Source organism: Biomphalaria glabrata, chromosome 11 (assembly GCF_947242115.1).
Source record: "Biomphalaria glabrata chromosome 11, xgBioGlab47.1, whole genome shotgun sequence".
Taxonomy (NCBI): Eukaryota; Metazoa; Mollusca; class Gastropoda; family Planorbidae; genus Biomphalaria; species Biomphalaria glabrata.
The window spans coordinates 18,129,021-18,144,295 of NC_074721.1; the positions used below are offsets into that span (position 1 = coordinate 18,129,021).

General features: G+C 33.0%; 1 long non-coding RNA gene across 1 annotated transcript; it reads right to left on the bottom strand.

Moving 5' to 3' along the window:
- Positions 1-2,014: 2,014 nt before the first annotated feature.
- LOC129921677 (uncharacterized) lies at positions 2,015-5,228 on the bottom strand. The gene is made up of 4 exons (XR_008773640.1): positions 5,033-5,228; positions 3,770-3,876; positions 3,360-3,428; positions 2,015-2,998 (listed from the first exon to the last, which is right to left on the bottom strand). It is a non-coding gene; the product is annotated as an uncharacterized LOC129921677 (long non-coding RNA).
- Positions 5,229-15,275: the final 10,047 nt, after the last annotated feature.

Sequence of the window (15,275 nt, forward strand, 5' to 3'; positions counted from 1 at the left end):
GTCTACTCCAAAGTATAGATCTACTAGTAAAGTCACAAAGTGTAAAGGATCATTATATATTCACATAAAAAAAATTATAGGCCTAAAATGAATCGAATAATCAGTCACTAATTTGACTAATCAGTAATCTAAATTGTTTTTTTTTTAAATGGCAAGTGTTAATATGACTTCTGACTTGTAAACCAGTTGCAGAGATTCTAGTTTTTATTTTGATGACATGTTACGATATATCAATGATATTTAGATAAACCTAGTGGAACAGACAGAAGGACCATTTAATATAAGGCAAAGAAGTAAGATGTTTATAATCCATCAAACTATGATCAAACTCACAGAGGACTTGTGTCATTAGTGACAGCATTTCATGCATTTACAGAAGCTACAAACTATTCTACAAAAATGATAGGCTTGTCTTTGATTCCGAAGACTTATGAGGAATGCTATGTTTCCAGTGGCTACTCAGCCCCAGCTGTGACCTACATATTATGCCACACTGAGCACAGGCATAACCATTGTCCACCTGTGGTAGAATCAGTTGTTTTTTTTTCTTTTTGCCGTCTACCCTCGGCAATTAATTTTCATTGGTGTATACCACACCTTTGTAAGTGACCTCCAGCTGTCTCGCTCTGAAGCTGTATGCAACCAGGTGCTCTCTTATTCTATGTCAGTTAAAGCAAGTTGGCGCCTAAGCTTGTCTTTAAAGCATTTCTGTGGTACCTCTTTATGTGCATATGACATGTTAGGCAAATAGGTTTTGCCTATCGGAAGGCCATTTGGGAATATATAGGTGTTCAAAATGAAACTCCAAACATCTGGACTTCCAGTAACCAAGAAAATAAGCTTAGGATTCAAAGAGACGACACTGGCATTTCAGCTAAGACAATCAGTAAAATTAATAGCAACTTTAATTGCAGTCCACCAAACAAGATAAAAAGAAACAAGTGTGGCTTCAATAGCATTGATGATATTTAGTTTACTTTTATCTCATTTACTAGTATTACTATTTCATTGACTAAGGTTTTTTATTGTCAAATATGCATAAGTACATGTACTAGTTCCTGCAATTTGATGAAAAATAATAATTAAATTGTGTGTAGTCTATATACAAATGTTTATAAGAGATCACAGCTTAGCTTTATTTACTTAATTTCAAAACTATGATTTTGTGTTCTGACTCTACTCTAAATAAATTATATTTTATTTTAAGAATGCAAAGTTGGAAATTCTGTTCTGATGAAAAAAAATTATTAAAATAAAGTAGATGTTTATGGTTTCTTTGTATTTATTTTTAAATTATTTATTCATTAAAAATTAATTGTTCATTAACATTTACTTGAAGTAAAGATCAAAAACACAAATTCAATTCATGCAGATCACAGCCCATCACTTAAATGTATTTACTGTCAATTCTACACACTATTCATTTCAAAATGTTGCTTTAAATTGTTATATGACACAATCAAAGTACTGGTACCTCACATTGATGTAGGCCTAAAGCACCTGAAATAATGACAAATTTTCATTCAATAACTTGTACTGTCATTTATTATCAGACGTGTTAAAACTAATGACCTGTATCATCATCATTGGCCTCCTTCAGTCGTAGAAATAGAAAGACTAAGGTTTCATCTCAGAGCACAATTCCTCATGTGGCTGTGGAGCCCTATTTCGGAGAGACACTCCCATCCACAGATAGCACAGGTTAAGGTGGTTTTTGCTTCGGTGGTAGAGGAGCTGGCCATTTTTCGGATTGTACGTTTTTCTTCCTGAGCTGAGACCTATGTACTTTCACTGTCCATAGCTTTCTTGGTCACTGTCTCTCCATCTGTTGCGGTCTAAAGCTATGTCTTCCCAATTGTCAGTATTGATGTTCAATGATTTGAGGTCACGTTTTATTACATCTATGTAATGGAAGTGGGGGCGACCAGTTTTTCTTGTGTCAGTAGTGTGTTAAAACTAATGACCTGTGTATATAATTTATTAAGCAGGAGCATCAACAAATCTTGAACAATAATTGTCTACAGAAAAACTTTATTCTTATCCAAACAATATACATTTACAATGTATTTAAGCAAGTTAATTTATATTTATACAAATCTATATGGCCTAAAGATTATAGCGTATTTTGATGTGTGAATACCAAGTTACATTATTACATGAAAATAGTGTACTCATTTTTAAAATATTCTGGGTAATAAAAATAAAAAACTAATGATACAATAAAATTGAAGCATTAGTAAAAAAAAAGAAAAATTTCACTCAAGATCTATGTGAACTCTGCTTGAAAATTAATTAATTAATTAATTTTGAAATTAATTTTAAAAAAAATTATGGTTCTTTAGTCAATGGAATGATAGCAGCAATTATTTAACAATTTCATGATTATCCATTCATTTCAATATACTTATAACTGAAAAATAATTCATAAGGTTTAGATACAACCATTTGAAATAATGATAATAATTTTTTTCTTAATTTGCTTAATTCAAATCTAATATAAACAAGATTTCCTCTGTCAAGAAACTTATGAGGGAACAACATGCATGTTCTTCTCAGTAAGTTTTGCAAAGGGAATTAAGAATATTTAATTGATGTTGCTTTTTTTTTTTGCCAACATTTTAAACCTTTGCACCAGGCTTTTAGTTTTAAGGAGAATGCACAATATTTTATATGTTTACTTTTGTTAGATTCTTATTTTAATTTAAAAAAAGTAAAATTTCCCTTACCACTCATCCACTGCACTCCCTCTTGTTTTAATGGGGCTCAGATTAATAGTTTTCAAGTACAATATCAAACAGATTTAAAGAAATACTAAATCCAAACCTGTTGGCTGAATGACAGGATATACATAAATATGTATACAGCTTACAGTATAATATATATATCTTAAATTAAAATTAGTCCAAGACTTTTATTTTGCAACATGATGGGATTTTCCTTTCTGGTGGTGCTATGCAGGAGTCCAAGAATCTCATCTTTTCTCATAACAGAAAGTTATCTAGTTATACAAATAAATAAAAGGATTTAAAAAAAAATTAAAAAATATGTGTGACATATGTGTTGACCATGCTAAACGTATATATGTTATTAATTATAGTTATATAATTTTGCCATTCTAAAAATAGTCTGTACCTAAAAGGAGCTACTGCGTTAATGTGTAGACATGGCCCTGACCTTAATAGTTATGAATTTTACTATAGGTGAAGGCAGATGTTCAGTTAATTTGATGCACATTGAACTAATCTAAAAGCAACTATAACATATATTATGATTTACATTTTCATGGAAAACTAGTTTTTCAAAAATACAAGTACTTCAGCTTATGAGAAAAGTACATGGGAAAAATTGCAGTACCTTACCTTTAAGAGGTGCAACCAATCATTGACTTTTCAGGAATGCATGCCTTTTTCTTGCATTTCCAAACATAACTGTAATTATACAATTAGGCATATTGGTTAATTTCTTTTGAAAACATTACAATTAAAAAATAATATTAAATTGAAAACGTTGTATCAAACATACAAATTATCAGACAATTTTGCCTAATTTCATCTAACAGTTTATTGTAAAGGAATGGCCTGCACAACAGCCAAGGTATATTAGGCATTCATGAAAGATGAATGTGCTTAAGAGTGTTATAAATAAAAAAACTTAGAGAAAAATGTTAAATTTCATCCCAGATATTTGGATGTTGCTTGACCATGAAAATCACACAATTCATAAAACATCTATTAGATAACTAAAATAAAAATTGTATAGTAGTACTTACATTAAATATTGAATGGATGCCCAGAGAGTAGAAATAGTATAAGTATGATCCTTGAACCATTCTGGTACATCATCAGAACTGGTTGCCATGGTTCTACTTGTTAATAACTGAAACATTACAAACATTTTTTTTTATTTATAATTTATCACAGACTAGAATAGAAATGTTGCCAGGAAAAATACCAATGGTTAGAATACACCTGATGCTACTTTTGTAGCCTTATTACTGGTTAAAATGCACCTAAACTTCATTAATTAAATCTGATAAGAAACATATATGTATCACACAAGTCCAAGTTTATCAGAGTGTCAGCAAATAATTAACTAGATATGTGAGTTTTATATTAAAGTACTGAATTTCAGGGGATAGATCCAACTTCACACCACATCATTTATTATTTCATGAACTCATGGGTCTGGGTATGGCATGGAATGGAAACTAATATATATATGTGGTGTAGGCAAGGCATGGATTATAAATTGTCTTGTATAGATTAGATTGGGTAAAACTGCCAATCGAAGGTAACTTTTACTGATAGATCTGGATCAATTATAAATTTATGGGACCTAGGCCTGCATAAATTTTATCTTTTATTTATATATTTTATGTACATATATAACTAGTCTAGAATCTATAATTATATCTTAATAATAATTTTTGTAGATAGATGTCATATAATATCTAACATATTAAGTATAGATCAGTAGATTTAGAATTTTAGCTAGTGGAATATTTTTATATCCTAATCTGAACTGGATCTATATATCTAGACTGGATCTAGATCTAATTATTCTAGAAGCTTAGATCTAGAAGACTAGTTGTCAAGATTTGACTACACTATGGCTAATGCACTAGCTTAGTAGGCCTACTAGATAGATCAAGAGACAGAGTACTAATAGACTCGTCTTGCCTCGTTGGGCCTCTCAAATCAGCTATAGACTTTAGAGACAATTTAGGAAGGTGAATATCGATCCAATTCAAAGATCTACAATCTACATGTTAGAGTCTAGCTAAGGATGCTAGATCTAGTCTAGAAGGCTTATCAATAAAAAATAAAATCAATCATTTCTAAAGTTTGTAAAATTATATGTAGATCTAATCTATCTATTTTAGTATTTATAATATAATAAAAATCTATGTCTACTTTTTAAATATTTAAAATGATATGGCTGGTGATATTAATTATTTTAATTGAGACATTGACATACTGTCACATACAAAGTAACAAATAATTAGATCTTATACTAACTCATAGACTCATACCATATTGTATTAAACCTTCGAGTTTACGTTCCACTACCTTGACTTGACTATATTGATTAAATAAAGGGCACTATGATTATAGATGTAGATTATTATCTATGATGATGATGTTTATCAACTGGTAGATCTATAAGTAGTATCGTCACTTTAAGTATAATCAGTATAACTACTGCATGTGTTTCATTCACTGTCTGTATCAAATATCATGTGAATGACTGAATGTGATGTGAAAGTGAAGTCTAGATTTAGAATAATTTAGATAGAATTGATAGATTATAGAATATAGATTTTTTTCTAGATCTACTACTAAAAAGTATTAACTATACTAACTATAGTGTTTATACTGTTACAAATGAACAGTGATAGGTAGAGGTCAACGTATGACCCCGGCGAGATGACACAGCAGCTAGTGTTCCCTGGAATCTACATGTACAAACAAAGACAGGATGTGACGTGTCCACACGTGTTGTTCCAGGGGACGAACAGATCTAAGTAGGGGGACAGTTACTAATGAACAGTGACAGATAAAGGTCACTACGTGTGACCCCGACTTGATGACACTGCATCGAGTGTTTTCTGGAATCTACGTGTATAAATAAAGACCGGATGTGACGTTTCCTCACGTGTTATTTCAGAGGATACTAGCCGTGTTTGTGCAACTTTGGACAAGCGATTAGGGACTCTATATAAGCCAGAGAGTTAATGTGAAAGTCAGTCGTATGGAGTCGTATGGAGTCGTGAGTGAGCCGTTACAGTCGATACAGACGGTGTAAGACGTGTGCGGCTCTGTGGAAGAGAAATGTGTACGACTCGATGCAAGTTAACTAGGGTAGAGTTAACTGGAGTGGACTATTGTCGTTAAAGTCTATACAGCGAACTACAGTGGACTTGAGCCGTTACAGTCGATACAGTCGATGTAAGACGTGTGCGGCTCTGATGTGGTAGACTAGAGTACGACTTGGTTCAGCTTTGGGAGACCTGGAGCGACACTGGAAAGTGTGTCGTTGGTCTGTTCTGTGGAATACGGCTCGATGCAAGTTGAAAAGAGATGAATTGCAACGAAGTGAAGAGATGAATTGCAACGAAGTATAGCTAACTGTAAACTGACAGATATTGTACAGTCTTCTACGCTACATGTTACAGTAACGAATTGTTAGAGTTAATAGTCATTAAAGTTATATGAAACTGAAAGTTTAGTCGTCAAGTTCTTTACAGTGTTTTTATTTGTGTGCCAACTAATACATCTAGCCAGAAGATACAGAAATACGTAACAATACTATGTCTATAGTATAGCCAGTATGACTCGTATGAGTATACTCATATACTGTAAAAGTGTATAATAGTAAGTATAGCTATAGACAGACTAGATCATAGATGATCGATAGATCTAGAATCTAGACTAGATTCAATAGGAATAGATTTGACTAGATCTATAAATATTCATATTGACAATTATTGATCTCATGTATGGTCTAGATCTAGATAAAATAGAGTGGATCTCATGACTGTCTATATTAGATCTATTGATTTTTTTTTAAAACGTTAAATAAATCTAGACCTTAGTCTTTAACTTTAGTCTAGGCCTAGGTGTTGTAGATCTATATTATTCTAGATATTATACAAGAGATCTAGATCAATATAAGTTCGGTTTTTAAAAAATTCGCATTCGAAATTTTAAATACCCAGATTTAAGTATTTATATACCCATATTGGTAGGTCCGAGTTAATCATTTATTAGATCTATTAAAGCATGTCTATATAAAAGATTATTATTTTAAAAATATATTATTATATAAAAGATATAGTTATGAATATTTACTTTAAAAAATTAAAGAAAATGAATTTTTCACTTTTGCCAATTAACACTCTGGCTATCAAAAAGGATGACTCCTCACTACTGTGAAAAGACGATAACTGCATGAGTTGGTTTGGAATTGTATTTTGTAAGACTAATTTTCAAAACATATCCTTCATGAGAGAGAACGAAAAAATGTTATAAAAAAAAAAAAAAAGCTGGCTGGACTACGCAAATAATGGACCAGCCTCTCTCTCTTGATATCTTGTTAAGAACATTGGTGACCGGGAAAAGTGGATGGTTTGGTTGCGCGGGACAGATGATAAAAATGAAATGTACATAAAAAAAATCCAGATTTTGTGTAAAATACCCAAATGAGGAAGTACTGGAAACACCTATTTTAATGAAGTGGCCTTAAAAAAAAATCTTTTGTGACGATCCATTATTCAGGGAAATTGTATCTATTTTATCAGATAGTCAGAAAATGGATAAAGTTTTTACAGATCTAATAAAATATAGTGTGGGGAAGTTTTACTCTCAATGAAGGTCAATCCAAGTGGCTCTCGGAGTAAATTTCTTCTTTGGCATCCTCATCGATTTTTCAAATTGGTATGGTGCGCGAAAAAAGATGCGCGACGGCACTCTGATCAAAAAATCTCGAAGCTGGTGTTCCATTAGTATAGTTCCATGATCAGACTATACGCCTTTAGGTATTTCCGCATGTTATTAAAGAGCCAAATAATCACTCTATAGAATGCTTAAAAGAGTACTGTATTTTTAAAGGCTCCCGTAAGGGGAAAATCCACTATTAGATTTGTGCAAACTTTACCTTTTTTTTTTTTGAAAGTATTTTTATGTTTCATGTACATTTGTGTTCATTGTTAATGTGAGCAGGTCAGGAGGCGCTGGAGACCTTCTCTCTGCTCAACTTTAAATTTTATACAGAAGGCAGATGTTAGCGCTACTGGGTGGGCTAAATCTGTGACACCTCAGTCTACGACCAAGGGGCTAGAGTCACCTAAGTAACCAGGCATACTAATCTAAACTAAATGAAAGCACCAACGAAACTTTACTTGAAATAAAATAAGACAAAATGAAAACTTTATTTAAGTACAAAAAAATAAATCAATAATAAAATAATATATACACTAAAACCCAAACAACTAATACTAATCCAACCACTACTAAAACCCTCTAGTCTAGAATCTACAATATTCTACAACTAGTACAAACAACACTAAACCTAAATCTATACCTAAATCTATAAAAAGTAACACCCAACAAACTCTAGTCTAGATCTTCAATCTGCAATATCCTACAACAAACCAGTAACACTGACTAAAACACACCTTACAACTCCACATCAGAGACTAAATCTATCTAGATCTAAACAGCCAAAGGCAATGGTACTAAATACAGCAGCGGTTAAAGCAGCAATAACACAGCATTAAAAATAGCCACTGGTCAACTGTACACGCAACTGTTTTAAAACAGCAAGTACATCACTTTTTATACTATCCCGCACTAACCTATATAAAAATATGCGTAAGTCCAATTATAAAATCTGACATTAACCTATAAAAATAAAATATATGAAAATAGCTCTAACCTATACAACAAAAATACATATAAAAAAAGCTCTGGGAGCGCAAGCACACATTAGATAAATCATTTCCTTTAAGAATCTTAAAGTGTAATCGAATTAATTTCAACCATTTTATGTCAGTCTGTCAACAAATTGGTACCTCCGACACAAACTGCTACATTATTGTGAGAGATTAAATCATATTAATAAACACCACAACTCTCAAATACAAACTTTAAAATTAAAGGTACCAGCTTTATGGTAGTTTTTTTTAGATAAGTTTTATCCAACTAAGAAACTACACATACCTGACATAGATGACATTGTTTAAGTAATTTATATTTAGCCTAAAAACTAATGGGGTGCTAAAATGTTTTTTCAACCGGAACTTTGACACTAGGGTACTAGATATAAATAAAAACGAGAAAAACATGTATTGATTGTAAAATTAAAACCTAAAAACACAATTTCTTTAACAACCAATATGAAAGTATTTTCTTTCTCTGCATCATGAAGCTGTCAAAACGTATTGCAATTATGGATCAAAAGGGAAGAAAAAAGTTATTTTATTATCAAATATCAAATAGACATTTGTTATTATCAAATATCAAATAGACATTCGTTATTATCAAAAAACCAAAGACTTTTGTTATTATCAAATATCAAATATATATTTTGTTATTATTAATTACATAATTGACAGTGTTATTATCAAGTATCAAATAGAGATTTGTTATTATCAAATATCAAATAGAAATGTGTTATTATTGTTTTTATTCCTACACAAATTTGCCATCATAGTTCATTTTCCACATTTCAGCGCTGAGATTGACTTAGTTGACAAGATACTAGTGGTCACAGCATTAGGTAAGGGTGTTGGTGACATGCTGTGACTATTGATGGCCTAGAGACAAAAGAAACCTTTCAACTACCGAGACTAAAGGCCAAACAAAAGAGTGAGCAGTGATGACACCTGTGGTAAAAGATCAATAAGAAATATGGTTGTCTAAGTTTGAGAAAAGGACAGATAAGAGAGACAATTGTCCCCCTCTGCACAATAACACACCAATAGCTTCTACGTCCAATGTTTTGAGGGAAAGGCTAGATAGCTGGTCCTAAACACTTAGCTACATAAAACACGATAGTAACTTACAATAGTGTTCAAACTTAATCATTTTGAGTCTTGAATCAAACATTCTTGAATTTTATTTATATTTTAACATTGCTAATTTCAAATCTAAAATCAACTTATAAGATAAAGAAAATATCGTGGGAAAGGTGAGTGTGTGTTTCTATTAAGAAGATTGATTTTCACATAATTTTTTCCATCATCGCACAATTTTATGAACCTGTTTGTAAGTGTAAGATAGGTCTATGAATTGTATTGCCTCTTGGAACTTCAAATTTCTAACTCTATAAATATTTCATTGTTCTTGTTTTCCATTGGTAGTTCTACTAATAGACATCGAATTTATAGATGTATGTTGTTGCTAGATAATGACTTCTATTCCCAGTTTTCTAAGATATTGTTACAAAAAACAGTGACACGTAGAGGTCACTGCTTGTGACCCGGGCAAGATGATATAGCAGCGAGGTTTTCTGGAATCTTCGCGTGTAAACAAAGACAAGATGTGACGTGTCCTCACGTGATGTTCCAGAAGGTACTAGCAGTGTTTTTATAATGTTGGAGGAGTGATTAGGGACTCTATAAAAACTAAAGGGTTAATGTGAAAAGTAAGTCGTCGGTACAGTCGTCATTACTGTTGTCTATTGTGCGGGACAGTAAAAGAGAGATTTTTACGATTCGATGCAAGTTGACTAGTGTAGAGTTAACTGGAGTGGACTACAGTCGTTAAAGTCTATACTGCGAACTTGAGCCGTTACAGTCGATACAGTCGATGTAAGACGTGTGCGGCTCTGATTCGGTAGACTTGTGTACGACTAGTAACAGCTAAGTAGAGTGGAATATGGCTCGATGGAAGCTGACAAGAGATGAATTGCTACGAAGTATAGCTAACTGTAAACTGACAGATATTGTAGTCTTCTACGCTACATGTTACAACGACGAATCGTTAGAGTTTATAGTCAATAAAGTTATATGAAGCTGACAAGTTCGAGCATAAAAGACTGCATCTGGAAACGTCTTCTGCATCTCCAACCATCCACTAGTTTTCTAGCTGGGAGGTATTCATCCAGCCTTTTATACCGCTCATAGCAGGTCAGTACTGACCTTTCCCTCTTAAGGTTTAGTGGACCTATATTAGCCATTATTTCAGCCGCATTTACTGGACCCTATCAGTGGAAGAGAGGAGGCGGGTATCACCATTGTTACGTGTAAATGTAATTAGAAAAATGTCTTTGTCTACCAAATTAGGAAAACGTAATTATCTTCTGTTCCAGCTGTTTGAAGTCGAACTCTAACAAAACGTCATATAAACTGTCGCCTGCATCTTGAAACTGTCGCCTGCATCTTGAAACTGTCGCCTGCATCTTGAAACTGTCGCCTGCATCTTGAAATTGTCGCCTGCATTTTGAAACTGTTGCCTGCATCTTGAAACACACTTTTTGGGGTAACCTGACATTGCCAAGAAGCTGACGATTTGAACATTAGGGTAAGTAAAGAGAATTGAGACATAATAATAAAAGATTTCAACACTTTTGAGTGTGTGTGATTCGCTACGTTTAGATTTCAAACAACTTTAGTGCTAGTTAGCATTTCATTTCACATTCATCTATATCTTGCTGTATGAGAGCAACAGTTACTTTTAGCCTTTGCAAAAATCATTTTTGAATAAGTACGTATCTTTTATATACAAATACATATGTACATATGTACCATTTTCTTAAAGTTAGATACGCTATCTTACACGAGCTTTTTCTACAAAAATGGCCAGACTACATTAACGTAGCCTCACAGTTATAGGAATAATTATCGGGTTGGCATTTCAATAAAGTAAATTAAAAAATTCCTCTTTCAGACCTAGTGATCTAAGATCAAATGATGTAAGGGTCATCTGTTTATGTGGCCCACTGTTAACAAGGGGTTCATGTGACAAACGACCAACCACTTTACTTTCTCCAACTTATATAAGGTACCCATTAGAGCTCAGAGGTTCCAGAAAGTAAAAAATCCCAATCTACACCAAGATTCGAGCCCGGAACTCCCGGTTCAGAAGCCAAGTGATTTACCACTCAGCCACTGCGCTTCCATCGTTTTTAATTTCACCTGTAAGCAGAAGGTCCAATTGTCATTTTTGTTGTTGCTGTTGTTAATAACTATAAATATTGTATATAAATATAGTCGTTTCATTTATACATATAAAAAAAACATCTCGTATTACTTAAAGTTTCATTACAACTCATATAGGTTAAAAGTTCGCATATTATTATTAATGAAACACGCACATTTTTTTTTTCGAAACTAATAGTTTACCTTTGTCCTGGGCACTGTCCCCATGCACGATTGGCAACACGGGACAGCGCGTAGGCTTCAAGTTCAGCGTCAATGAGAAACTTCCTTCAGCTTAAAGGAAGAGCCTGGAAGAGTTCTGGAACAAGAGAAGAGAGGCGTCGTTTGTTATATCTCTTGACCCTTGAGACGCTGTTACCGTGGACATAAGAAACATTATGGGCTGTGTGTGTTTTTGGTGATTAACAGCTGGCGTGTCTGAAAAGTGAATTGGCAGAAGGGACTGGTGAAATAATATATATATATATATCCTTTCATTTTGCATGTTCTGTCAACGGTTTGAAGGACTCGAACCCAAGACCCCAAAAACCTTTTTGTGTTTGTTGGTTTTATCATCTATACCAACCAACCTATGCCCAACCTAATTTGACCTGCGGGCCAATTTTAATTTCCGACACTCGTGTCGCGGGCCACATGAACGAAAAAGTACAAAAATGAAATTTACATGAAACTATTTGTAATAGAAGCCTGTGAATCTAGTACTTAATTAATGGGATATTTGAAGTTAACCTTCTTTTAAGCTTCAGAGAAAGGCTTCATTTCTCTACTTAAAATGTGAGCAATATTGTATCTAGCTTTACCATTGACTCATTTTCTTGTCTCTTAGTTGAACGAATCAAGAATACCGTCATATTTTATTTTAATAATCTGTTTATATATTGTTTATTTTTAAAACAGACACACTTTCTTTTCAAATCAAATATGTTGGTTTATTATCATTTTCTACAAAAAGTAAAAATCCGTTCACTTCTCCTGGTAGATTCCACACTTAGGGTCCCATTTTATAAATGCATAAATGCTAAAAGTCATGGTACCAATCCATCAGAGAAAGATTGAAGCCCTAACGAAGGTAAAGATACATTTTTCAACCTTTTTTTTTTCTTTTTGGAGGGTGATTTTCTACAATTTGTGCCGACATATCGGCGGGCCGGATGGAACCACCTCATGGGCGGATCAGGCCAGCGGGCCATATTTTGGGCATCACTGATCTATACATTAAATAACTTGAAATAAACATCATGATTTGTTCTGGCTTACTTTTGTGAAGTTTTTTTTTCTTATTATTTAGCAGCAGTATTGAACCAATTACGAAACATGTAATATTGGTTGAAATGTTTTAATTTAAATCTACACACAGCACTGTGTTGGCCACTGGGAATAGTTGAAAGGCAAAGTGAATTGTTCTATGGATATTATAGATGAAATATTAATAAAGTTTACGCAAAAGTTTGACGCTTCCTTATTCTAAAAGAAATTGTTTAGGGAGTGTCTCAGTTCGCAGAGGCGATAGTTGAAGAAAGGTCATTGATTTCTATTTCTACTTGCTGGATATGACCTGCGGCTTGCTGCCTTTACTTTGGGTATTACTGATCTACTGGACCAAAAGTAGATCTATGTTTAACATGTAAATGTTCCTTTCGCATTTTTTTTTAAATTTTAACACGAAAATAAAAGAATGTGATTATGGGTTTACTCTTGGGGTCGAATGACCATTTGCCAGGGGTCGCCTAAGACCATCGGAAAATTGTGCATTTTTTTGTTGCTATTTTTCATCGGAATTTTGTTTGTTTCTAATGTGATGTAACAAGCATATTAAATTTCTATAGTCGAAATACATTAATATTTATCGTGCTGTAAGATTGATAAACTATTCAGAATATAGTATTTTTAAAAAATATGAAACGATCGTCATATATTCATAACATAAAATAAAAAGTAGGGATAACAAATACAGATCTAACAACATGGATATAAAGCCAGAAGATACAAATGACATTTTGTTTGAAGGTGTACATTATTTATTTGGTAGTTACTTCTTTGTTTTTCTTTTTTTTTTGTTATTGTTATTCGAAAATGCCTGTTATTGCAGAATAAATTGTTAAACTATTGGAAGAACCGTCCATTAATTGCATCGTAACACCAATGCGGGATCAACAATTTCTATGGGAAAGATCTAATCACGTTGTGAATGAAAATTTATGTAATAATATGCCATCGTTTTAGAGTCCATGTTATGAAAGGAAATAAATTCATTCTGGAACAACCCATAAACACGGACAAAAGAACGCTGAGAAAAGATAACAAAAGGACAATTCTTTGCGGTATGTTTTACTTCAATAGTTTAAGCAGAAATTGAAATACCTCAATGCGTCATTTGTAAAGAATTGCTCTCTGCCGAATGTATGAGGCCGAAAAAATGTCAGAGCTTTGCCGATAAGGACATCAAGTATTTTAGTTTTGAAGGCTGATGGAGTCAAGAAATTCAGACTAAATTAAAACATGGCAGCCCAAGAGCTTCTTATTAAATGGCTTTCAGAATTGACAGAGTTCTGAAACCTCACACCATTACCAAGAAGTTACTGTCAGCAGCCAAGTACATTGCACTAGTTATGATTGGAGCTAATTTTCTAATAAATTTATTGAAATGTTCATATCTAATGACACTGTTTACAAGAGAATAGTTGACATGGCTTGTTATTATCTCTCAGGTAATTCAGGAAATGATGTCTGCTCCTCCTCCAATATTTAGCATCCAGCTTGATGAGTCCACAGACGTTGTAATTTGTTCACAGTTACTGGTTTACTTGAGATGCATACATAATGGCCAGTTTAAAGATAGAACGCTAACCTCTTGAAGATGTAAGCATGAGATGTAATTGACAAAGTTGATTAATTTTTGGAAAAGTAGAGATAGGTCTTGGAAAAATATTTGTGGTGTCTGCACAGATCGTGCTCTTATTGAATTTCTCTTCAATGTCAGTTACACATCTCTGGATCAATTGTTTGCAGTCATTCTGTTCTAGTTGAGATCTTGTTTTCACGATTTCCTCTTCCATTTGCAACAACATATCTTTGAGAAACATGATTTTAACACTAACTAAAGAACATTTACCTTACCCAAAGGAAGGATTTTTTTTTCAATGGTTGGGGGTCGTCACTTAGTGGAAATTATATTAGGGGGCCGCGGAGCTAAAAAGTTTGAGAACCGCTGCGTTAAGCCAACATATTCATATTCAATTTAAAATACGTAAGAAAGTGGTTTACTCGATTTGTTAATACATGTAAACATGTAAATAATAGTGAAGGACAACGATATAGGAGGCTTAAGTATCCCTACAGAATACTTACAGAGTTACTCTATTGAAAAAGCATTGTATAACTATAAACAAACAAGTTATACACTATACAATTATCAGTCCCTAAGTGTCATATTATGCATACAAATATTAAGTTAGACCAGTAGAGAAAGTAGTCTTGAATCATAATGTAAGTAATACAATACAAAAGTCTAACTAGAAAAGCTAGACACTATAAAACGAACAGTTCTAAGTGTGTCATATTAAGCCTACAGTTACTGAGTTAGAACTTGTGATATGGAAAAATAATTAAATAA